General features: G+C 47.4%; 1 pseudogene; it reads left to right on the top strand.

Annotated features, from left to right (window-relative positions):
• The window catches only part of LOC110554381 (proliferation-associated protein 2G4-like), a 29,388-nt pseudogene extending 3,513 nt beyond the window's left edge, over nt 1-25,875 (top strand).
• Nucleotides 25,876-26,335: the final 460 nt, after the last annotated feature.

The following is a 26,335-nucleotide window of genomic DNA, read 5'->3' as shown; positions in this document are numbered from 1 at the left end:
CCTTTGAAGAAATGTGAGCCTACCTGCCAAAACTCTAGGCAAAGTACAGAATATTCTTATTTCCTTTGGAAAGATGACTTCTGTCTTTAACAACAGATGGGAGGGGGCATATCACTTGGCTGGCATTCGTGAAGCCTTGGGTTCTATCCTTAGCACTATAAAATAAAAGGCCTCTGGGCTTCAGAGACATCATTTCAAAGATCGGACAGGCAGGAACTATAGGAACTCTGTGAGCTGATGTGTCTGAGGGTAGTGATGTCCATTCCACAACACCAACAAGGAAGAGAAATGCTGGGCAATGATAGGAGTATTTGGATAGCAATGATAGATATTTCATGGACATGGCAGATGGTGGGAGAGTTCTGATATCCCCTTGGAGAGGTTGTCCAGACTGGCCCCACCTTTGAGATGAGGGCCTGGCGGGGTCAGCTTTCAGCACTGTGAAGAAGACCTGAGAACAGCAGCCTGAAGGAGGAAAGGTTTCAGAGGCTTTGATTTATGGGATCATCTGGCTCCATTGCTTCTGAGCTTGAGTAAGGCAGAGCACAGCCAGGAGTGTGGAGCAGAGCAGAGCTGCTCCCAGGGCATGGCAGCCAGAAAGCAATGGGCAAGAGAGCAGGATCAGGTTACCCACCAAGGGCACACCCGAGTGACTTACTTCTGTCAACTACACCCCACTCTTACCTTCTGCAACCTCCAACAGGATTATTTTAGAATTTCTTTTTATTTCCATTTATATGTACGTGTGTGTGTGTGAGTGTGTGTGTGTGTGTGTGTGTGTGTGTGTGTGTGTGGCATGTGCGTGTTCCCAGAGGCCAGAAGAGGGTGTTGGATATCCTAGAACTAGAATTACTGATAGTTATGGGTCCTGACACGGGGGCTACTGCTCTTAACCACAGAGCCCTCTCTCCAGCTGTGTTCAAAGTATTAATCCATCAACAGATTAAGTCAGAACCCTGTGACCCAATCTTCTTTTGGTAGCATCATGAGCTGGAGACTAAGACTTCCACACAGAACTTCCCGAGCTGTACTCCCTATCCACCATAAACGAGGGCAAGAGAACAAATCATCGCTTCAGAGAAACAGGTGAAGGGTATTTCCCTAAGTTCCCAAAACTCACCATGCCTAAGGTCCATCCTTATACATCCAGGGACTTTGCAAGCCCAGAGGTCACTGTGTATAGGGAGGGCCTCAAGGAAATAAAGGGGCCGTCACCTATAGCAGGATGACAAAAGCCACAGCAGGTAATAGGGTGTGTTGCAGTAATGGTAACCAATAGGGAAGCCCAGAGTGATTCTGACAGTAGACTGCAAGGCACAAAGGCAGGAGGCCTGGAGCTACACCTGCCCAGTCCTGGGCAGGGGTGGGGTAGGGGGTGGGGTGGGGAATATCTCCCTGAGAGCCCTGGAAATGGGATGTGGAGATTTGGTTTTGGTTTTGAGGTTCTTTTTCTCACCAAGGTTCAAAATAAGAGAGAGGGGAGGCCTGGATTAACATGCTAATTACTCCTTGGTAATTAAATTAACTTTAATTGTCAGAGAGTAAAATGATCTCCCCTCGAGCCATTTTCCTTGTTGCTATAGCTGCTGGCACTTAAAGCCAATGAGCCGCTAGTCAAGGAGAGGACACTGGCAGAGACTGATAACAGTGAGCAGGTCCTTTTCATGAAGGAAAAGGAAAACAATAACCATATAGTTGACACCTTCTAAAAGTGTCACCACATCTTTAACATCTTTAACACATGAAGCTTGAGGGCAGAGGGTACTTCAAACACCATGATAGGGACAAGGGAACAAAAAGTGCTTCTTTTAGAAAGGTACCGAGGTAGTTCACCCAGCAGACGGAAATCGGAAATCGAGGGATGCTGGCTGAGCACTGGGGAAGGACCAGGGTTTGGTGTTGAGTCTTCCTTCAGCTTTGGCTGTCCTAGTAGTCAGCCAAGAGTGACCTGCACTCTGGACAAATGTAGGGTCTGAGGAGGAATCTCTCTCTGAAAAAGGACAGATGGGAGAGGAAGAGTCGGTTTCCTGTAAGGGCGTAGCCTCTGGTATGTTGACCCTGCTCCCATGGAAGGCCACATGCCAAAGAGTATATAGACCTCACAAATGGGACTCTCTGGATCCATTTTGACACAAATTTGGGCAGGTTGGGAAGGTGGAGTGGATCTGGGAGTTGTGGGAGCGAGATGCATATGGTCAAAGAAGGAAAAAGAGAATGAAATGTCGGTATTAAGAAATCTCTATTAGGTTGGAGGGATGGCTCAGAGGTTAAGAACTTCGGATGTTCTTCCCAAGGTCCTGAGTTCAATTCCCATTGAACTCATAACCATCAATAGTGATATCTGGTGCCCTCTTTTGGCCTGCAGGCAGACACTATATAAATTATAAATAAATAAATAAATCTGGAAAGGAAAGAAGAAAGGAAGAAAGAAATTCTTTCTTTCCACGCCTTGCAGGTGGATCCCTGAGTTCGAGGCCATAGCTAATAGAGAGCAAGGGCTACACAGAGAAACCTTGTCTCAAAAAACAAAACAAAACAAAACAATCCTAACAATAAAGGGAGGTAAAAGTTCTTTCTGGGCTGCAAGATGGCAGGGCTCCACCAAGTTTACCAGAGAGGAGGGGTTAAAAACATGTCACTTATACATGAACAAATTTCTCTCTCTCTCTGCTGTGCATGAGTGTATTGAGAGAGAGAGAGTGATATATGTAATGTACACATATGTGTACTTGTGTGTATACAGATCACAGGTCAACAGCAAGCCTCATCTTCCATTGCTCTCCCCACCTTATTTTTTGAGACATGGTCTCTCACTGGATTTGAAGCTCACCGATTCACCAATTCACTGACTAGCCATGGAGCTCTAGAGATCTGCCTGCCTCTGTGTTCCCCTTAGTACTGGAGCATATTGGTTAGTATTTGTCAGCTTGATATAAAGAAGAATCACCTGGGAAGATGGGCATTCACAGGAGGCGTCGCCTCCACCAGATTCGCCTTTAGACAAGTCTGTAAAGCGTTTTCTTGATTCATTACTGATGTGGGAGGGCCCAGCCCACTGTGGGAGGTACTTTCCCTAGGCAGGAAATCCTGGGACATGATTCTCACAAGGCATGATGATTTCTATTTTTTTTTAATCTCTGTTTTATATTCTAAACTGAGTCTTCAAAAGCCATGACTTGTTTTTTTTCTTCCTTTCTTGTTTTTGTTGTTCGTTTGTTTGCTTCTGTGTGTGTGTGTGTGTGTGTGTGTGTGTGTATTGGGGGTAGAGTACTTTCCATGTACATGTGTCTGGGGAGGCCAGAGAACAACTTTGGGTGTCATTCCTAAGCACTGTCCACTTTTTTTCTCTCTAGGGCCTAAGGCTCACCAAGTAGGCCAAGCTGTTGGCCAAGTGAACCCCAGGAATCGCCCTGTCTCTGCCTCCCACTGCAATCATACTCCAGTCCCCATGCTTGCAAGTCTTTGCCATGTGAGCCACCCCGTCTTTCCCCTCTGCAGTGCCTCAGCTCAGCTGCTCTCTCCCCTATTAGCAACACACAAGCTAGAGAATTCTCATGTGCCAGCAAGCAAAGGTTTGAGACTTGAAAATGAATAGCTCTACATTTTAGGGAAAAATACAAAATTAATGTTTCTCTATTAACTCTGACCTTAAATCAATTTCATTAATCTTTCAACTTAGTGTTCATAAAATATGCCATTACAGCTGGAAATAGGGAAACTTTTCTCTCTTCGCAGGGATCCCTGACGTGCACAGTAATTGGTGGGAGTCACAGACAATAACAAGCTATTCACAAATACTTTTTAAAGCAAAAATAGAGGATAGAGATTTCATTTCTACAGGAAGAGGATGTCCAGGGTTTCTGTGTAAGTGTCAAAATGGTGGTTCGAGGCTGGGGAGTAGCTGGGCTGTTACAGGACTTGCCTTGCAAGTATGATAGTCTCAGTTGAGGCCCTGAACTCATGTAAAAGTCTGGGTGTGATGGTGTGCGTGTCAATAATCCCAGAGTGGGTGCAGAGACAGGAGGATGCCTGGGGCTCACTGACCAGACAGCATAACTTGGCAAGTTCGAAACCAGTGAGAGAAGCCGTCTTAAAAAATGGAAGGGCAAGGCAGGCAAGGTACACATCTTAAACCCCAGCGCTAGAGAGGTAGAGGCCAGGGGATCTCTGAGTTCAAGGCTAGCTTGAGCTACATAGTGAGGTATGCAGGGAGACCTTGTCTCAAACCAAACCAAACCAAAGCCTTACATAGTAAGGCTAGCAGGGAGACCTTGTCTCAAACCAAACCAAACCAAAACAAAAGGCTTCTGAGGATGTCATCTACACCCTGTACACACATGTACAAACACACACATACATGATTGAAATTACTGTACAGTACTTTGTATTTGAACATTGAGAGAGATTTTATCTGTTCTAAATAGAAAAAAATTAAGTAAAATGGGGGACTGGAGAGTTGACTCAGTGGATAAGAGCACTTGTGTGTAAGCATGAAGACCTGAGTTCAAATCCCCTGAGTTCAAACTAGCACCCACATAAGAAGCTGACCATGACCTCTGTATGCCTGTAACCTCAGTGCTGTGGGGGATAGAGACAGGAGGATTTCTGAGGCTTGCTGGCTGCCAGCCTAGCTTCTAGTCCAATGAGCAGCCTTGTCTCGATAGACTAAGGCAGACAGTGAGACACAGAACACAACCAGTCTTCCTCCTCTGGCCGCACAGGCATGTACACACATAGCACACACACTCAAACACACACATGCACAAACATACTCCACACACACACACACAAAAATATATATATATATATGTAAAATTATCTATACATGAGTTTGACCTAGTATATATGTATATACATATATAGCCTATGCCCAATGAAAAGACTATAAATAAAACTAAATATTCTTAAATGTTTTTACATTTTCCAGCATAGAAGGAAGTCCTAGCATGGGTTGGTGATGCATTTCAGTGTGCTAACATGATGCTGGAGGGGCATCAAAGGTAAGAGGGCCTGCAACAGGCAGAGATCTTCAACATGCCCGTCCCAACACGGAAGAGATGTTTAGTAAGTGGGTGTTAAGCGAAAAAATAAGCACAACCCGTGTTTCCCTCAGAAGAGGCAGGAGTTCTGGGGTGCCATCCTTCCAACCAAAAGGTGTGTGCCCACATCAGTGAGCTCTGTAAGAGCAGGTACCCAGATGTGCTGCAGATGAGCGTGCCTATCAGGAGGGAACCCTAGTACTGCTCTCCACATTTACATTCACACGGACATCGAATTGCATTGAACTCTATGCTCCTTGCTTTGAGTAGAGTGACTGGAGCCAGGGGTGACGGGACAGGCAGGTGAACGGGTACAGCCTGGCCTTCTAAGTGGCAACTCTCCTGCCTCAGCTTCTCCAGACTGTCCCACCCAGGGCAGAGGCTGGTAATGCCATCTGCTCAGCCCCTGGCTAACCAGATCAGGATGACCTCCTGAGAACCAACTCAACCTTTCCGTGAAGGACAGGCACCAAGCTCAAACAGAATTATCCTCCCCAGCAAATTCTATGCTGGCAACTCCAGAGAGGTAACTTCAAGGCTGTGGTCTGTGCTTTTTCAAAAATAAAGAGACATCAAGGTAGGTAGCAGGGACTAAAGCTCTTCAAGTCTCCCATAAAAACAGCCAATCTGAGCCAAGTATGGCTCACGCCTTTAATCCAACCCTCTGGAGTCAGAGGAAAATGAATCTGTAGGAGTTTAAGGGCAGCCTGCTCTACAATAAAGTGAGTTCCAGGCCAGCCACGGCAACACAGCGAGACCTTGTATCAACAAAATAAAGCCACTCTTCCGTGTTGGAGTACTTAAATACACTGCAGACAGGAACATTTAGACTCCAGGATCTTTTTTTTTTTTTTTTTTAATGTTTTGGCTGAGGCTGTATTTTAAGCTGCATGGGTTTTTGGTTTTTGTGTTTTTGTTTTGTTTTGTTTTTTATATCTTCTTTGCCCCATAGGACCCAAAGGTAATTCTGCTTCCTTTAGGTATGTCTTGGATCAGCCTTTGAGTGGAGACAAAACTGAAATGCTGGTTTCTGCCTATTTTAAAAGACTTCTCAGAGCGTGCCACACCTGTTGACGGCGCATCGCTGAAAGGAAGTCTTCACTCTCAGCCTGAGTCTCAGCTGGAATCTGTCCCCACTCTGTCTTGTACCACTCGCAACCACTATGGGTCTTCTCCAGTGGCCCAGGCCCCGGGGGGGTTCCTGTCCATGCTGACAGTACCCCTTTTACTCCACAGTAAGCAGAAGGCCTCATGTTCCAGACTGTCTTCCTGGGAGTCCCAGCACACTTGTCCTTTCTCTCACATAAGCTAAGTGGACTCTGCTTTCAGGTTAGCTCCGGTTTGGGATGGTGAACTGTGTGGTCTAAGGCAAATGGCTTGACCTCCCTGGGCAGAGAGTCTGCTGTATACAAATAAACAGTTACTTAGTTTGTGGAGCCATTGAGAGCATTCGGTGACTAAACCCTCACGGGCAGGGCTCTTCTTGGGCGGCATCACTGCCTGCTCCATCTTGCACCGAATTCTCAGGTCTTCTCTGACAAGTCTTCAGCTCGTCCTTCACACCGAAAAGCATTCATTTGGCAGCTATTTGCCACACACTGTCCAGGGCCTTTGGGAACAGGTGTGACAGGCTGGGGCTAAAGCAGCTACAGAGTCCTATGCTCCAGGGTCCAAGCTTCTAACCCAGAAAACAGAAACTAAACAAAAAGTGTAAAAAAAAAAACAAAAACAAAAAAAGGCATTGTTTTATATACTGGGATGAGGATAAATGCTGTGGAAAAGAAGAAGAAAGAAAGAAAGAAAGAAAGAAAGAAAGAAAGAAAGAAAGAAAGAAAGAAAGAAAGAAAGAAAGAAGAAATCAGGGATGGAAAACTAGGGGAGACAACTCAAGCCAGCAGCAGGCAGTGGGGAAAGTCAACACAACGGGAGAAGCTAGCTTCAAGAACAAAAGAAGAGCCAAACCGATTGAATCTCTTTGTTGAATGAATAAGTGAAGGAAGAAAGAACCAGGTTTTATTTATCTCTTAGGGAAAATGTCTAGACAGCAAGAGCTTGACACTTAATGAAATTTCTACCCACCCCAGATGATATCTAATTAATGGGAGAGAGGGGAGTTCGCACGGCACTGGTCCTAGAAACGGCAGGCTTCTTATAAAGAATGACACTCTGCCTGTGGGAAGAAGGGGGAGGCTCCAGTCTGCAGGGGAAGTTTTAATTGACTTCCTGTGTAACTGATATTTATAAATTGCATCTGACAAGAGAAATCTGTTTGCTTAGCCATTAATTCCTCCAGCTAATTCTACTATGAGTTTGCAAGACTCCAGCCCAGGCTGTGAGGCTCGTGTTTAGAGCTCTGGAAGACACGAAGCTGGAGGCCTGGCTGAGAGGCTGGCAGCATGGGGGGAAGGGGGTGGAGGGGGGATTGGCTGAGGGGAAGGTTCTTATCTACAAGGCTCTGGAGGACAAGGGCTGAATTTTAGCCATCTGGTGGCTGTGTCCCCAGGCGCTCCCTCGCCATAGAGAACACTAACACTGTAGAGAGACCCTTTTGGGCATCAAGTTCAGCATCCCCTTGAGGTCACAGAGGTACGATCTCAACCTCACTTCCTAAATGAGACAGCCAAGGCTTAGAGAAAGCAAGTGATCCCCCAAATATTGTCACGTGGTAAGGGTCTCATTAAGTCAGGTCCCCAGCACCCATGGGATATCCTAGTGCAAGCAATGAATGAGTGAATGAATGAATGAACAAAACGTCTCATGCAAGGAGCATGGATGGTCCCTTCAGTTCAAATGCTGCTTAGAGATGTCCCCCAGATAGCCACCTGGGGCTGACCAGCTGGCTCGGCCCCAGATTCACTTCATTCACTGCCCAGGCCAGTTTTGATCCAATCCAAGTTGGTGGGCTCTAGCCCAAGAGGGGACAAGGAAGTCTCTCTAGTCTGGTGTGCATCCCAAGCAGGACAGGGACCCTTATACACAGGACGTTAATACCGTCTTGATCAGCATCGGAGGGGGCTGTGAAGTACAGCTATTGGGTCCCTTTGGGAACAGTGTGTGTCAGGGGGCCACATGTGTGCAGAAAGAGGGAGGGTTTCAGATGCTGCCCTTACTGTGTGAGGTCACTCAGCTGTCCCTGGGACTACAAACCTACAGGATGTGACATCCGTGCACATGACGTTGTCTGGAGTCTCCCAGGGTCAGTTACACCTGGACATGTCTACCTGGGCATCTCTAAGCAATTTTGAACTTTAAAGAACCATGCTCCTTGGGGGACACTTTATCTCCATTCATTCATTCATTCCTGCCTACACTTGCTATGTGCCTGGTTTGTGCTGGGACACCTGCGAGTGTTGGGAGCCCTGAGGTGATGAAACCCTGACCCATGGAACTTGCTCAGAACAAAAGAGCCCAAAGGGCAGTGTGGGTGGAGGGGGAAGAGGCCTAGGAGAGCTTCCTGCAAGAAGTGGGACCCAAGCTGTGCCTTGAAGGATAGGCAATTATCTGGGTAAAACAAACAAAGAAACAACAACAAAAAAAAAAAAAAAATGAGGGGAAGAGGGACAGTGGAAACGTACCTTGGACAGCAAGGGAAAGGCCCAAGTGGGCCAAAAAGAGCCACCAGGGAAGGGGGCCAGTATGTGTGTTGCTGAGGCCTGGGGCTCTAATGGGGCCAAGCAATGAGAGACAGAAAAGTAAAGAGGAGAAACAGGGCCTTGTAACTGGCTGGGATATGACTCTTAATGTGTGGGAACAGCAGAGAGCCCCAGAAAGGTTTTTGTTTGTTTGTTTGTTTGTTTGTTTGTTTTTTGTAGCCCCACTGTTTATACTAGATAGTGTCTCATGTATACAAGATTAGCTGAAACTAGATATGTAGTAAAAGATGGCCTTGGACTCCCAATCCTTCTACTTCAGCCTCCCAAGCTGTGTTTTAGAATAGACCATGTGCAGCTGTGTAGAAGAGAGCCTGGAGACAGAGAGAGAGCAGGGAAGCTGGGGGACTCTGCTTTCAGAGTGTGCTCAGCCTTGTGTGCTTGTGGCTTCTACAAGCACACAAGGCAGAAGAGCTCTGGTGTCCCATGTGGGGTCTGAGCTCCAGTCCTTTTGGATCCTAGACTGTCAGAGCAGTGAGCAAGTGCCACTCCATCTGCTCTCTTCTGCCCCCTACTGTACTGTTTCAACAACTACCTCCTGTGATCTTTGCTGGCTTTCTTCTAGATCCCTAGATTTAGCCAACTTTTCTATAAAACACCAGATTACAAAAACTCTGGGCTTTGCAGGACATCTGGTGTCTGTTTCAACTGGCCGACTCTGATGTTCCAAAGGGAAGGTAAAATGCAAATGGATGTGTGTAGCTGTGTTCTGGTAAAGTTTCATTTAATTACATTGAGATCGAAATGGTACACAACTTTCCCAGCTCACAAGGAATCATTAGTCAAGTTTCTAATCATTTGAGGAATGCAGAAACCATAACAACAGATTATCCAGGTAGAAAAATGGGCACAAATAGCCGGATATGGTGGTGGCACGGAAGATAAGGAGTTGAGGGAGGCCAGCCTGGGCTACAGGAGACCCTGTCTCAAAAGTAAGCAGATATATACAGAGAGAGATGATAGATAGGTAGTTAGTAGGAGATAGGTAGATGATAGATAGGTAGATAGATAGATAGGTAGGTAGATATATGAGCAACAAATGATTATATATATGTATATATACACACACAATGGAGGCTCTGGCTACAGCTTGTGGCTGGGTATGCAGACAGAGGCAGAGGCAGCTGGAGGAAAAGGAAGCTACAGTAGGAAGATGGGCAAAGACTAGCAGCAGGAACAAACTATGGCCGAGGATCTGGTGTGACCAGGTATAAGGTGGGGGGGCAACATCGCCAACCAGAACCCACACGTGACAGAAGCCTGGGACAAAGTTGCTCACTCAGTTAATTGCACGCCAATAGAAGGTATGTGTCACACCGGTTAAAGGAGCATGTGACTGATGGGGAGAAAACCATTATCCAGAATCCTACAGACCAGTGGAAGAAGGACCATGAAAAGGCAGAGTTTATGCTGTGGATGTCCTCATCAACTCAGGAGGAGGCAAGGATAAAGATGCAGGATGGAGAACCACCATTTACAAACGAGACCCTCTAAACAGTACAGCCTGAAAATGTAAGCTTTTTCAGCGAGGTGGAGAGGTGTTTTGAGGCCGTGCTGTTTACTCTAAGAGCATTTGAAGATGAGAAGGCTCAAATGGATATGGTAGAGCGGGCCAAACATGAGATGCCACAACCTTTAATATTCCCCAGGAGAAAGAGGGTGAATTTGTCACCCAGAGTGACTTTACAGTTCTCCTCATGCCCAGTGGCCCCATTCAGACAACCAGTGGTCCTTTTGAGCCTGACCGCTCCACGTCTGAGATGGAGGTCCAGAATGCAGAGCTAAAGGGTCTTCTCCAGAGTTCTGCAAGTCGAAAAAACCAGAAAAAGAAGAAAAAGAAGGTCCCCAAGACTGCAGAGAATGCCACCAGTGGAGAAATGAAGAGACTGGAGCTAGGGGCTGAGGTGGGTCCCTTTTCCCCAGCTTGTCATTCCTGCCTCACCCCCTTCTCACGGCACCCCAGGCTCTGCAAAGTGCACCCAAGACCACGAGCACAGTGGGGTCTTCTGCCCTCACCTTGGTTTTCCCCACCCACCCATCCACTCCTTTCAATAAAAAACCAGCACCAACCGACTCTAGTGTTGGCAGGCCAGGCTTCCCAGCCACTGAAGACAGCTTTCAGTAGAAAAAGAAACTGAATAATAAAATCAGGAGTCAAAATCCATTGTGGTCAGGCCCTTCTTTCTAGCTTTTTCTACCCTGCTTGGTCAAGGTTTGTGGCCCTACAACAGAACAGGAAGAAGGCAAAATTAGTGGCCACCACTAAAAAAAAAAAAAAGAAAGAAAAGAAAAGAAAACCTGAGCTGAAATTGCTTACATCACCAACATCATTTTCTTATTTGTTTGGAGGCTTTTGTTCCTCACTGCCCTCAGAGAAGACCGTATCTATTTTTTATTCACTTATGGCAGATTCCTTGTGATCTAGGGTATCTGGTTAGACCCTTTCCCATTTTTAGAATCTGAGGTCTCCACTAAGAAGAAATTTTTATAATCTATCAAATGGATCCTCATTTGTAAAAACTTTTTTAGTCATTTTTGTTCTTTGGAGTCCATTTCTTCGAAGTCATTTTTCAGTCATTTTTGTTCTTCGGAGTCCCTCCATCCACCCATTTTCACAAAATTGTAAAGAAGTAATCCATGCCAACATGTTTTCTCCCTGACCCCACTCCTCCATGGAACCAGTGAGTTTCCCCTCACTTGATTTTAGAACCTACATCGAAAATCCTCCTGGCTTTTTCTTGCTGATTGTTGTTTTGGTTTGGTTTGGTTTGGTTTGGTTTGGTTTGGTTTGGTTTGGTTTGGTTTGGTTTGGTTTGGTTTGGTTTGGTTTGGTTTGGTTTGGTGAGACAGGATCTCACTATGTAGTTTATAGTTAAGCTTTAAACTCACTATGTAGACCAGGTTAGCCTTGAACTCAGAGGTTCACCTACCGGTGTCTCCTGAATGCTAGAATTAAAGGTGTGTGCCACCATGCCCAGATTCCTATCTGAAATATTTTTAGTTTCCTCCCATGAAAGGGAAACCAGGAACCAGAGTAGACTGAAGAGAACTGGCTTTGTGAAGCTGTGGACTTATATGACTTGCTGGGGGTTTCTAGAGAAAGATTACACTTTGTATCTCTGAAATGCTGTCCCAGGGAACCGTGGCTCCCATTAACTTAAGAGGTTTTTGAAAGGATGTGGCATTAAAATAAATTTGAATTTGCTCATTCATATATATATATATATATATATATATATATATATATATATATATATTAGAATAACAGAGAGAAGCAATAGGCACTGAAAAAATGTTCAACCTCTGGAACAATTAGGAACACTCTAATAAAAGCCACCACAAGATACCACCTCCTGACTGTCCGGCTGGCCACTATAAAGAAAAGCAGAAGCGTGTGTTAACCAGGAACCCTCATGTACCGTGAAAATGAGCAGCAGTGCCACCACTGTGGAATATATTTGTGGAGTTAGATTAGAACTGTCCAAGTTTTCTTCCTATTGCTGATATAAAACACCCCGAGCAAAGACAGCTTTAGAGGGGGAGGGGCTTAGTCAGCACACAATTCCAAGTCATGTTTAATCACTGAGGAAAATCAAGACATCAAGACAGTCTTTCCCCATATTCTGAAATGGGCTCCATCATTTGTCTTTTTAAGTTGAACACCTAGGATCTGACCTTTCCTCCTCTCTCTCTCCTCCGTACCTGCCACACTAGCCCTGTGACAGTGAGAAAGGTGATAGCACACTTATGTAAAGAGAAATCGAGATTTTCGCAAATATTGAGATGATTTATCCAGCCATACACACTCATCACCCGGAAAGTATTCAGGTAACTATAGCAACCTCACAAGAAATTGACAAGCATTTCCAAATTTCTGATGCCCCAAAATTGTGAGTGGTAGTTAAGTGTTTCTTATTGTTTAAAACCTCTATATTTGGGGGGACAATTTTTTACACAGCAGTAGCTAGCCAATACAGTAAATAAACAATTCAATAGAAGGCATGATTCCTGAATAGAGATGCCTTTAGGTAAGGAAATAAAGTTAATCTGAGCTCAGTGTTTGTTCATGATGAACTCATTTTCAATACTCTAAAAATAAGACTCCCTTTGTAAACTCTGTATACTTTGTAAACTTTGTAAATCCTCAAGACAGGAAAGTGGCCAGGCCCCTATCTAAGGTGTTTCAGCAGCCAGGCTTGCCCCCAGACCTCTCCAACTGTCATAACTGTGTTTCCAGTCTCTATAACTGTCTCAAAGGTCATTTCCAGCCACTGGACAGGACCCTTCCCAGATAAGGCTAATTTTAGGTGAAAAGTCTGAACAGAAAGCTACCAACCCCTGAGCTTCCCCAAGCTCAGGACTTGAAATCCCACCAATCCTCACCCTGGAAATCTCTGCCCTAGAAAGCTCCACCCCCTAAGAAATTCTATATAAAGGCTGTGTCTGCTCAGTTCCCTGGTATCCTCTCCCAGGAGCAGGTCTGGCCAACCCTGGATTCGTCTCTTCACAATATCTTTTATGAGATCTGCTGTCTGGTTTGACTCTTTCATTGAAAGAAGCCAAGAAGCAATAAAGAGAAAGGGAAAAGGAAAGAAATGGAAAGGGGCTGAGGCTCTTGCACTCAGCTCCTGGGAGCTGCAATGCCTCAGCTTCCTCTCAGAGCTGTGTGGTTCCTAGGCTGCCACATCTCAGGATACCCTTCTATTGGGTTACCTTCTCCCCTCAAAACCATGTGGTTTCTGGGCTCCCAAGTCCCAGGACACCTGTCCATCCGACCAGTAAGGCCAACAGTAAGATTCTTGCCCTAAATAAGAGGTATCATTAAAGCCTGAAGGTGGTGGTGATACACGCCTTTAATCCTAGTACTGGAGAGGCAGAGGCAGGCAGTTCTCTGTGAGTCCAAGCCCTGTCTGGTGTACAAAGTGAGTCCCAGAACATTCAAGGCTACACAGAGAAACCCTGTCCCAACAACAACTCCCTCACCCTCACCCCCACCACCATTGCAAAAAAAAAAAAAAATCCTGGAGATGATACACATTTCTTGGAAAATTATCTTCATTCAATTATGGCTCCATCGGGTCTTGATGCAAGAGAATTTCTCTTGTACAAGATATTGTAGAATTTGTTTGTTTGTTTGTTTGTTTGGTTGGTTGGTTGGTTGGTTTTTTTGAGACAGGATTTCTCTGTGTAACAGAGCCCTGGCTGTCCTGGACTTGCTTCGTAGACTAGTCTGACCTCAAACTCTCAGAGATCCTCCTGCCCTCTGCCTCCATAGTGCTGGGATTAAAGGCATGCGCCACCATGCCTTGCTAAAATTGTACAATTCTTGTATTTAGAGTTGGTGTGAAGAGCCAATGCTTACATTCTTTAAAATCCATCACATGGGGGTGGGGAGGTAGCTCAGTCTGTAGGGTGAGTTCAGATTCCTAGCACCTGTGTAAAAAGCTCTGCGTGATATCATGGGTCTGGACTCTCCGTGCTGGGGATAGGCAGGGGCATAAGGAGAGGTGGATACTTAGGGCTTGCCGGCTAGCCAAAACAGTGAGCCCCAGGTTTAATTAAAGTAACGTAGTGAAATGAAATCCACTACATTCATTGATAGGTGGGCGGCACTCCAAGATTCTTTCAAGGTTCTCCAAGACCCTTCCACAGCTTCTTCTGTGATTCTGCTCGTCTGGACTCCACGTTTCCAGAAAACAAAGAAAAGGTCAGGACACATGGTTTTCATCCTGCCTGGGACTTTTAGAAACTGTCCTCTGAGCCACACTCATCCCACCCCACATGCACACACATGCCTGTGTGCATACAAATGCACATGTGTGCACATACTGGGTTGTCAAGACAGAACAGGACAGCCAACACGAAGAGCTTGGTGCAGGCTAACGGAGAGCAGGAGTGATGAAGTCATTTCTCCCACAGTCCAAGTTGACTTGCTTGTCACGTACCTAGGGCTGTCTAGGAAATCACCCGGGAGAGCATTATTACATCTGAGTAGTTAGAAAACTCTGAACAGAGACAGAGCAGCGAGGACAGGAAGAAGAAGTGACCCATATTGATGATTCACTCTGTGGTCAGCTTTGTACAAGCTCCACTCCAGAGCACAGGCAGGCCAGGGCCTCCCTGCATTGGCAAGACACCCAGGCATGGGGAACACGGCTACTGAGGCAGACCTAGCCTCCGGACCATGTATAACCAGAGACTCAACTGTTGGGATATAGTAGCTGGCAGTAGATCTCTTGCCTGGCAAGTGTCAAAGCCTGGCACATCCTCAGCTCTGAGAAAAAAAACCCTAGTGCTCCATATATAAAGAAAATCTGATAGCCGTGATGGTTTCCCTGAGTCCTTACGTTTAGAGGCCATGTGTGAGCTCTGGCCCTGCAGTAATACGGTACAGAGAGGCGCGTGGCTGAAGTAAAGGATGTGCCTTCACCTGGCACCAAGGCCACGGCAGTGTGGGAGTCGTTTTGCAACTGTTGCTTGTAACAGCGCTCTCTCCGGAGCTGTGCGCGAGGACTGTAGTGAAAGGTCTTCAAGTTATCCTGCTCGGAAGAGACCTCGGCTTTGTGCTTGGTGCTTGGTTGCTCCCTGGCCCTTGCACGCCCCACGTGTGATCTTCTTGAGTCACTGCTCCACTCTGAGTCTGTCAGTCGGAATGGTACTTCTGACATGGTCAGTTTTCCTGTGCATTTCATATAGCAGTGCCGTGGCACAGTGATGTGAAGACACCTTGGGCTTTGATCAGAATTACTGGCTGTGGCTTTCTGAGGACTGACTTTCTCTCTCTCTCTCTCTCTCTCTCTCTCTCTCTCTCTCTCTCACACACACACACACACACACACACGCCATTCCAGTTTGCTCTCTGTTGCTGTGATAAAACATCCTGACCGAGCAGCTTGGGGAGGGAAAGGGTTTGTTTGGCTTCCAGATCACAGTCCATCACTGCAAAAGGGAATTCGGGGCAGGAGCTCCCAAGGAAACTGAAGCAGATGCCAGAGAGGAAGGCTGCTCACTGGCTTGCTCAGCTGGCTTTTTTATATAACCCAGGCCCACTGTCCTAGGGAACTCACCACCCACAACCACAATGGGCTGGGCCCTCCTGTATCAGTCTGCAATTAAGAAAATGCTCATAGACATGCCCGTAGACCAAGCTGACCTAGGTCACACCTCAGGTAAGACTCTCCCCAATAGCTCTGGGCTGGGTCAAGTTGATAGCTGAGGCTAACCAAGAGACCCCATACACACATGTATACATCAGTCCCTATGTACTTATATACAAATGCACATTCCTACATATATACATGCATGAACAAACAGCACACACATATCTGTACTCATAAAATACTTACATGCACACATTATCCATTTATATACATACTCATACACACACGAATACATATTCTAATATAAATCTATACATACATACATGTGTGCACACATCACCATGGACACACACTTCTTACACACAGATACATATATATGTACACAAATTCACTTATTTGTCTCACTTTCCACATAGACTGCCATGCACACTCACACAGACACACATGCACACTCACACATGTATCCGCTTACACTCACCTACTGCCACCAATTCTCTAGATCTGAAACCAGCACTGTGTGACAGAAATTTAAAAACCAAAACGCATGCCTTGTAAGATTTCTAGCACCCTCGCACACATCCGAAACACTATTTTGCGTGCCATCACTCTTTTAAAAACACTGATAAGCCTCCATGCATCCTCTTTGCTTTTGTACTAAGCTCTTTGAACACCAATATATATTTCGGCCACAACACGTCCACCTGTGCCCGCTGGCTGCCAGGTTGAGCCGCCCAGCCTCGAGCGGCAACCTTTCCCCTCTGAGCTTTGGTTCTCTTGATGGTATGGTGGCAGGCAGTCATGATGTCTCCTTCTGACTCTGCACATCTGTCCTTTGACTTGGCAATGTTGCCATCCCCCTCTCCCGTCTGATCAGCGGGGTGCCCCCACCATGGGTAGACAGAACAACGCATGTGACCATCGCTGAGGTTTAATGGAGCGGGACACCACCGGGCTATAAAAATGCCATTAGGCAGCCTTCCAGCCACACGCGAGCCAAGGAAGTATTGAACAGCAGGTTAGGGAGATAATCAGCTGATAACTGCCTCAGAACTGTACCCTGCTTTGAGGGCTGACAAAACCATGCCGTGAGGTAGCACCGGGGGCAGGAAGTGAGGTAGCGTGTTCGCTGTACAGCTGCTGTCTGTGCCACTTGGTGTCTAAAGTTCAGATAGAAGCACAGGAGATGGACACTGGGAATGGCGTCCTGGGACAGGGTGGATTTGTGTGGAGAGCAGAGGAGGGGCATCCACAGAGGGAGAAAGGATCCAAGAGTGTGGTGAGGGGAAATCAGGAAAGCGGAAAGCCGAAGAAGTGAGGTACTCTCGCTCTCTCTCCACCCCGCAGCTCAGCACCTGTAAGCCTTTTCGCTAACTCATCCACTTGTCCTGGAACATGATGCCGGTGTTTTTCTCCACACTTCGTCCTAAGCTCTCGTTTGCAAATGAGTAAATGGCAGGGTCCCGGGGAAGAGAGCTTCGCATTCACCCAATTGTGTTGGGTTTCTTGCCTCACTTCCTTCCTCCACAGAGTTCAAAGCTAAGGACTTGACTCTAAAGGAGGAAGAGGGCTCAGCCACCAGCTGTGTGCCGATGGCAAGGGGGTAGGATGCCTAGACAGAACCTGAGTTGAACCGGGCCCTGCTGTAAAGTCAGCCAGTGGCGGCAAATATTCCCTTCTGCACTGGTTAGCTTTCTGTCAAGTTGACACAAGCCAGGGTCATCTGGGAGAGCGGAACCTCAGTCTAGTAAATGACCTGTATGCAAGTACACAGGGCATTTCCTTGACTGATGATTGTCGTGCGCGGGTTCATCAGACTGTGAGTGATGCCATGCCTGGACAGGTGGTCCTAGGTTGTATAAGAAATCAAACTGAGCATGCCATGAAGAGTAAGCCAGCAAGCAGCGCCCCTCCATGGCCTCTGCTTCAGTGTCTGCCTCCAGGCTCCTGCTTCTGCTCCTGCCCCGACTTCCATCAGTAAGGAATTACGATTAGGACGTATGAGCCAAACAAACCCTTTCCTCCTCAAGTCACTTTCTGACGTGGTGTTTTACCACAGCAATAGAAAGCAAGCCATCCCAATCCTCAAGGAACCCCAATCAGGGTGAACCTGGAGCCTGCTGCTCCTTGCAGCCACCTCACTTGGCACAGAGCCAGGCGCCAGGCTGGTCCAAAAAGAATGTTCGGAAAGGTCAGATTCTGGCACCTGGATATGGCATTTATGTCACCACAGTCCCTGGGCTTTAGGTAATCAATAAACGTTTGCTAAAGGTTACGTTGAAAAAGGCCATTTTAAAAGGCCTGGTGTGAACTCAGATTTATCAGGACATTCAAAAGGCACAAAGGAGGTAGACGAGGACTCACAAGACGTCTCAGTGAGTTAAGGAACAGAGATTAGATCTGATCCATTCTGTTCCCACAAGCAGTCAGGACCTAGGGACATCAAGGGAGCTGGCTCTAAACTCCTCAGGCCAGCCCAGGATAAACTCTCACAACCAAAGCTTGTCATGGGGCAGCAGGCTGGCTCACAGGATGACATCTGCCCTCTCCTCTGTCCTTCCAGAATAGAGGCAGAAGTGACCTCACAAGTCCTTTTGGCCTTGGAGAGAAAAGTAAGACTCCCTATTTTCAGCACAAAGGCAGCTCTTATCTCCAAGGGGAGATTCTGGAGCCAAAAATGAGGGTCCATGGCCGGGAGCACAGGGTTAGGTGACACTAAATTCCATGTTCCAATGTGGTACCAGTTTGATATTTTTACAGAAGCCAAACAAGGGGACTCATAAATTACGGCTCTTGTTAAAACAAAGAGATGAAAACACTAAGTCGGTGGGCCAGAGCAAATAGAAATCTCTGTTTGAGGCCTCAGGTGCACTGCAGTGTGGTGATGAGCAGACTGTGGGTGAGTAGTGAGTTGTCCCCACTCTCATCACTCAGCCAACACTCGGTAGATGCGGGGAAGAACCAGGTTTATTCAAGGCCAGGCCCCTGAAAGGGTGGAAGGGCCATGCAATTACCGGATCTCCACTGCTATAGTGGTTTAAATGAGAAATGTCCCAAACAGGCCCCAATGTTTGAATGTTTAGTCCATTGGTGGTGCTATTTGGAGAGGTTTAGCAGCTGTGGCCTTGGCCAGACATGGTGACACATGCCTTTGATCCCAGCACTTGGGAAGCAGAGGGAAGGGGATCTCTGTAAGTTCAAGGCTAGTCTGGTCTACAAAGTGAGTCCAGGACAGACAGGGCTGTTACACAAGAAACACTGTCTCAAGAAACACACACACACAAACAACAATAATCAAAACCAAAACAACAACAAGAAAGAAAGGAAGGAAGGAAGGAAGGAAGGAAGGAAGGAAGGAAGGAAGGAAGAAGATGTAGTCTTGCTGTAGGAAGTATGCCACTGAAAGATGGGCTTTGAGAGGAAAAAGCCTTGCCTATTTCCAGTTTGCTCTCTCTGCTTTGTATGAGCTCTGTTTCTTGATCCTGCCGCCATGGCTGCCACTTCCTGCCATGCCTCCTCTCAATGAAGGGCTCATTGCTCTGAAGCCATGTGCCCAAATAAACCTTTGTTTTATAAGTTGCCTTGGTAATAGTGTTTTATCACAGCAGCAAAAAAGTAACTAATATGCACCTCTCCCCCACCCCCTCAAAAAAACTATCTTAGGGAACTCAGGTAAGTGATGGGCTTTTCAGAGAGAAAAGAGAGGTGCAAGGGCAGAAAGCTACATGCTGGGTGGCGTCTCCTCTTCCCCGGCTCTGGTCTGAACACGGCAAATGATGTTCACCTCCTGTGGCTGTTCTGGGCTCTGAGCCTGAACTTGTCAGGAGAGTCCTTAGGTGGGGAGAGAAATGACATAGGTCTGAGCTCTGGACAACTCTGTCACTAAGAGTCAAGCAAGCAGAGAAGACAGGTGTCACTCCTCTGCAACTTAGACGTCTTAGAACTGTGTTAGAACTGTGTCACTTGTGTTAGGTGTTTTGCAGACTGGAGACTAAGGGTGGTCACAACACATTCTGATGGCATGCTGGGTCACAAGGTGTTCTGGTGCTGTAGATCTAGATGGTATTATGTGAGTAAAGCTTTAATTATTAAATTTTAAGTGTTAATTATGTAGAATGCCAGTCAGAAGGAGGGTTGACAACTTCACAAAGGGGAGGTCTCAAAAGTGCAGCCACTGGGGGGTGCAAGCTTTCTTCAGAGGTCACCATAGTGGCTGGTGCCTGGCACAGGCCGGGGAGAAAGGGCACAGGTCCCTGTGGCTCCAGACAGGCATCGGACTGGTTGACTGCACAGCCCTGGAGCTCCAACTAACCAATCCACGAAGCCACTGTCTCTCTTCCCTCAGGTGTGAATAAGCAACCAGGGAGGCTGGGGAAGGTTCTTCTTCCCCCTGAGGGGAAGCACGATGTGTGTGGAAACAATTCTGTCTACAACAAAATCAAATATCATGTGAGGCCGAGGTGGAGATGGGACAGAAAGATGGCTGCCTCTGCAGTTAAGAGCACTGATCTTCCCTGGAAGATCAGTGCAATGGAAGCAATGGCTTCCCTGGAAGCCCTGGAATCAATTCCCAGCACCCACGTAGCATTTCACACTTATAACCACCCATAATTCCAGTTCCAAGGAATATGACACCGTCTCCAGGCCCCAGGCATGCATGTGCTGCACAGACATACATGCAGGGAAAACTCCTATACTTTAAAATAACACAAAATAAAAAACATTGTTTCTCAAAAAGACTGAGTTATGGTGTGGACCTCTGTCCAGACCACACAGGTGTGCTGGAGCCATCAGAGAGGAAATGTGGCCAGAATAGCACCAATGAGGAAGACTACGGAGGACACTCTCAGTCCCAGTGACCCACAGCATCCCTTGGCAAGCCACCTGCTGAGCAAGCAGCTCGCATGCAAAGCCCACAGTCTCACCTGAATCGCTCAGGCTGGGACCTCCGCACCAGCCTCACCCTCTTGTGACTCTGCCTTTCAAGGTGTTGTTTCAGAGTCAGAAGCTGGGAAGCAAGAATAAGACAGACTGAAGGGCTCCTCCTGTGCATCCCTGAAGTGGCGTGTGTCACACGACTGAGTGGGCAGAGGCAGTCAGTGAAAACCAGCCATCTCTGCCCTGTGCCGAGAACTAGGTCAGCCTCCAGACTGCCTCAGTCTCTGCACACATTAGCTGGGAGCGAGGCTTCAGCAACAAACTTTCTTGCTGCTCGCATTACCAGGCAGGCTCGGCGAGGGCTACCCATGTTCAGAACCCTGCCTGCATTGCACGACCTTCTGAGGTTCCACAAAGAGCGGGTGTAGGGGTGTTCAGATTTCAGGGTGACCTCTGCCTGTGGATGGGAAAATAAATATGTGCTTATTTTCCCTACTCTTTCATTGAAATTTAGTACACCAGCCAATCAACGCGACGGGTGACAAACTGCAATAGCATTTTCAATAACCGAACTTGTCCCCAGTAGAAGCTACAGCTGTTTCCACTATGCTTTACATCTCAAAATATCAGCTGTGTTGGCCTCTAGTTCGAAATTATGGAACTTATTAGATTGCACCACCAGTCCTGGTTTTCTATGGTATTGATAGAGATACACGTGTTAATAATTATGTTACATGGTTTTGTATTTTGATAACTTAAAGTTTTTGTATCTGTATGGGTGTTTTGCCTGTGTGTGTGTGTGTGTGTGTGTGTGTGTGTGTGTGTGTGTGTGTGTACCATGCATGCAGAACCTGCAGAGGCCAGAAGATGGCATCAGATTCCCTGGAACTGGAGTTGGAGTCAGTTATGAGCTGCTAAGAGGGAGCTAGGAATCAAACTTAGATCCTCTGCAAAAGCAGTATGCTTTCTTATCACTGAGGTGTCTCTCCAGCTCCTAATAACCTTAACATGATTGAAAGGATTTCACATTCTCTATGCAAAAGAGGACACAGGTTTTACCAGACTGCAGTAGGGTTCCACTTTAGAAACGTGTTAAGAACTCCAGGTTAAAACTGAGTTTACTTAGCAATGTCTTGTGCATTTTCTGTTATTGAAATAACATGTTTCAGGATGGAAACTTTATAAAGAAAACATCTTACTGAGCATGCAGTCCCAGCATTCGGGAAGCAGAGATGGGAGGGTCTCAAGTTCAAGGCCAGCCTGGGCTATCTGGCAAGTTACAGGCCAACCTGGGCTACATAGTGATAATTCTATCTCCAAAGCTGAGAGCCAGAACCATAAGTGATCAAGTTTCTATCCTTCATAAACCACCCAGTGTGTGGAATTCTGCAACAGCAGCTCAGTAGGCTAGGTCAGGCCCGTCTCCTTCTATCAGCCAACTCCCCCTTCCAGGACCATGCAGCCCACCTGACCTCTGAGATCTCTAAGAAATGGTCCAGAGTGTCCCAGACTTTCATCTCTCCATGTTCCTAGTGTATGGCTTCAACCTTGGAGTGCTCAGCCTCCTTGAATGTGGAATGGGTGGCAGCTTCCCAGACCTTAAAGAAACTAGCCCCTCCTCCCACCTCACCCTCCCATCCCCACCCCATCTCATCATCCGTCAGCCCCACACTCCACCCTCACCTTCCCGGGGCCTTACTCTAAGCTCATTCCTGCTTTCCTCACTGCTTTCTTCTCCCACCCCCAGAATGCACACCCACTGACACACCATGGTCGAAGATCTGCCCTTCTCCCCTTATCATTTGGCTCTGCACCCCTAAGAATTTCTCCCAATCATATAGCCTTGTAACCTGTGCTCAGGCCGCAGCCCCCCGACCTCACCACCACCACCACCACCACCACCACCACCACCACTCAGTCTCTCTCACCCCACAGCCCTCATCACCTCCACTGGCTGAGGGGTACCTGCAAAAGAAGTCTGGATGTTCAAGCAAGTGGGGTTGAGGGCAGTGTGTGAAAAAGATGGGAGCCATTACCTGATGGTGCATCCCTGGCCTGGAGCCTGACCCTGCTCGGCCAGTGGGGGGCGCTGTGAGTTTGTGCGATTGACATTACAATGGATAGTGTGAGCTCCTCGGGGCTGTATTGGGGTTTATTTGGCATGGGGCTCCATGAGAAGGATGCTATTACGGCAGCATAATTGGTTTCTCAAAGGTGATTTACTCCTCTTGTTAGCAGACTGGAGTGGTTGAGGATTTCAATCTACTAACATTTAGATTGCCTCAGGAGGGAGGCCAGCAAGTCCTGCCTGCACATATTTGAAATGCTTGCAGCCGGCATCCTGCTGCAGACTCTGGCTGGAATGCTAATGGATCCAGACTCCAGTCCCAGTGACCTTAGCTGGGGTAGCAGAAGCTAGACTCTGTCCTCCACCTCAGAGAACAGGGGGCAGGAGCTCTCAGCAAGGTGAGCATGTTCTCTCTGCTCCTCGTGGACCCTGGAAGCATTGCCTCCAGCTCAGAGCACAACTGACACGTGAGGTTTGAAGGTAGCTAGTGTGTGTGTGTGTGTGTGTGTGTGTGTGTGTGTGTTGACACCTTCATTCCCTCACCCCTTCCCACGCCGGGACTGTGAAACCCTGTGGGGTAGATGAGAAATGAGAGGTGACAAAGAGAAGGCAAAAAGCACAATCTGTAACTATGACTCAAGGGGTCTGTGTGCCAGGGCTCTATGATTTGTAAAATGGCAGTGACAGACAGGAGCAGATGTGCTGGGAGCATTGATGAGAAAGGTCAGAGACAGCCCTGCAACACGCCATTCCAGAACAAAACCAGACCCACTGGGGTCATCACTTCTGCACAGCCCCTTCGAGTGTCTGAGACACACCAGATACTATACAAATGCAAAGGGGTGCCGGGTTTTGAAGAGTGTCTACTGAGGGGATTCCTATCTTTTCAAAATTTGATAGCGGGGCTGAGATACAGCTCTGCTGGTATTGCTTGCCTAGTATGTTCTATCCCCATCTCTGGGTGTGGTGGCATGCCCTGGAATCCCAGCCCTTGGGAGGTGAAAACAGGAGGATCAAGAGTTCAAGATCAGCCCCCAAATGTGTAGGAAGTACGGGGGCCAGCCTGGAATACAGAAAGCCCCAGAGTCTTGGGGGCACTAAATTCTAAAATGGGGTTTGGATTTGGGAGTGGGGCTGACCTTGCCCTTGGGACACTTCCTTACTCCTCCGGAGTGAAGCCACCCAGAGCTTCTTGGCTGGAATCGAAGGTGAGATGTCCCCAGGGTACCCAAGAAAGCCAAAAGTGGGGGCAGATGCTTCAGAGCGTGTTGATGACTCTGGGAACTTTTTTGTTCAATCTGTTCTTCAGTTATTCGGTGTATGAAATGCAGACTTGGGAAGTGTAAGCAGGCTCCTGGGGCTAGGGAGGCAAACTCCATCCTGTGGGAGAGGAGGTTGATCTCCTGGAAGCTAGTAAGGGGCTCAGAGCAGAAGGGAATCCCTGAGGAATCTGTCAGGAGCCTGGCCGGAAGAGATGGGATTACAGGCTTGAGGCTATGCTTGGCTTTGACATGGATTTGGGGGATCCAAACTTAGGTCCTCACACTTGGAAATGACTAAGCCTAAACCCGGCCCGAGGAACAGACTTTCTAGAAAGCCTAATGCTCTGTACTTTTCTATGGTAAGTCTATGTATTCAAGAGGGCTTTTTGTTTTGTTTGTTTGTTGAGACATGACCTCTCTACATAGTTCAGGCTGTTTTGGAACTCAATATCCTCCTGCCTCCAATTCCTGGGTGTTGGGATTACAGGGGTATACTACCGGGACCAGATAAAAGTGGTCCTTTAAAAGTTCTGTTCATGATCACATGTGGGACAGCTGGGGAGTTCCTGTCTTGCCTCCAACCTGGAAGGACCACGTTCATGTTGTCAGGGTTATATGGAATCAAGGTCATATGGAGTAACAGAAGAGGCCGGCGGCAAAGGCCACTGAAGAAGAAGCTCCAGAGAGCCATTGGTAGCAGCCGGCACGGGGTAAGAACAGAGGAGATGGAGGGAGCTGTCCCTGGTCCCTGAGGTAGAGGCATCTGGGGATCACGCTGCTGCTTGTGTGGCTGTGACAGACATCGGAGGAACCATTCTAGCTCAGTTTCAGCGGCTTCAGCCACAGCCTGTTTTTGGTCGGCTCCTGGCTGCCTTTTGCCTGCCAATAGGTCACTTCGGTTTGCCCAGGACAAGCATATTGGGGTTCATTTAGTCTCTACACCACTCCAGAGAAAGCTAACATTCAAGGTCCCAAGTGGCCCTCCCAGAGGCCCCAAGAGAAGAGTCAACAGCCATGTTTGGCCTCTTAATAACATTGACCTCCTCACTGTCCTCTCTGCTAGCCTCAGGTGCAGGGAGAAAACTCAAAACTTAGAAAAGAAGTTCCTGACTGACCTCCTGGCCTCACTTTTTCCCTGACCTACCCCTTTCTCCGGTCTCCCACAGTACTCCAGGTCCTGCTACTTCCTCTCTGTTCCTTCACAGATACCCGGCTCCCTGACCCCATTCTCCCTGGTGGCCTGTCCACTGGGATGCCTAGGAGCCTCCAGGCTTTAGCCTTGATATGCTAAGGAGATAGACAAAGGAATCCCAACCCAGTACAAACTCATCTGAGCTTTCAAACCAGGACTTCCTCCGCCTCTCCTGCCTTGGGCACTAAGCCTTGTGGTGCCCCTGGAGCAAGCAGCTGGAAGGAGATAAATGTGCAGAGAGAGAGAAATGAAAATGCTTTGGATAAAGTTTACAGAAGAGTGTCCTTGGGACATGGTTGTGATAATCATGGCCCTGGGAGTGCAGATGAACTCCCCTTCCCCCAGAATTTGAGATGAACTTCAAACACTGTTTGAGCAGTTGTAATCTTCAGCTCCAGAGATGGCAGAGTATGAAGGCAAGCTCACAGATGCGGAGGTCCTAGCTGAGGCTGGGTTCTCAGCTCTCCAGAGCTCATGTCTGTGCCCTGATTACGGAAGTTGGGGTTTGAAAGAGGCCGTTTCCAAGGGCTTGAAACTCAGAGCATCTCCAGCCAAAGGTTCTAATTCCCTGCCCTTCCAATTTCTAGGTAAATTCTCAGAATACAATCACAATCAAAAACTCTCAGTCTAAGGGCAAGGAGTTTGAGGTTCTGAAGTCTGTAAGAACTGATTTCCCCATGGGGATCTGACATGGCTACATCCATTGACTCTAGAAAAGAGAGGGATCCCAGGCAAGAATCAGGAGCAGAAAGCATGCAGTAGGTGGATGGAAGCGAGGGTACCACCAGCTGGGAGGACTCTACTTTGGGGAGGGGGGAACACAAATCAAAGAAAAATGGTGTGATGAGAAGAACTGAGACCATTCCAGAAAACCTTACCCAGCAAGCCCCTCAAGCTTTAGAGCCTGGCTTTGCCTCTCTACCCTAAACTCTCTGTGTCCTGATGTCCCAACATGAGCAAAACCCATGCCGCAGGCTTCTACTGCCATCCCCATGACTTCCCTGCCACGAGGGACCATGCTCTTCAAACTGTGAGCCAGAAGGATCCCTCTCCTCCCTCACACTGCTGTCAGACATTTGTCACAGTGCTCAGAAAAGTAAATAAGAGAGGGGTTGACTGGCCTCAGCCAGGAGTTCTTGCTCGGACTCT

The sequence above is a fragment of the Meriones unguiculatus genome, chromosome 7 (genome assembly GCF_030254825.1).
Source record: "Meriones unguiculatus strain TT.TT164.6M chromosome 7, Bangor_MerUng_6.1, whole genome shotgun sequence".
NCBI classification, from domain to species: domain Eukaryota; kingdom Metazoa; phylum Chordata; class Mammalia; order Rodentia; family Muridae; genus Meriones; species Meriones unguiculatus.
The sequence above is the reverse complement of the archived record's forward strand: the minus strand, read 5'-3'. Positions and strand labels throughout refer to the sequence as shown.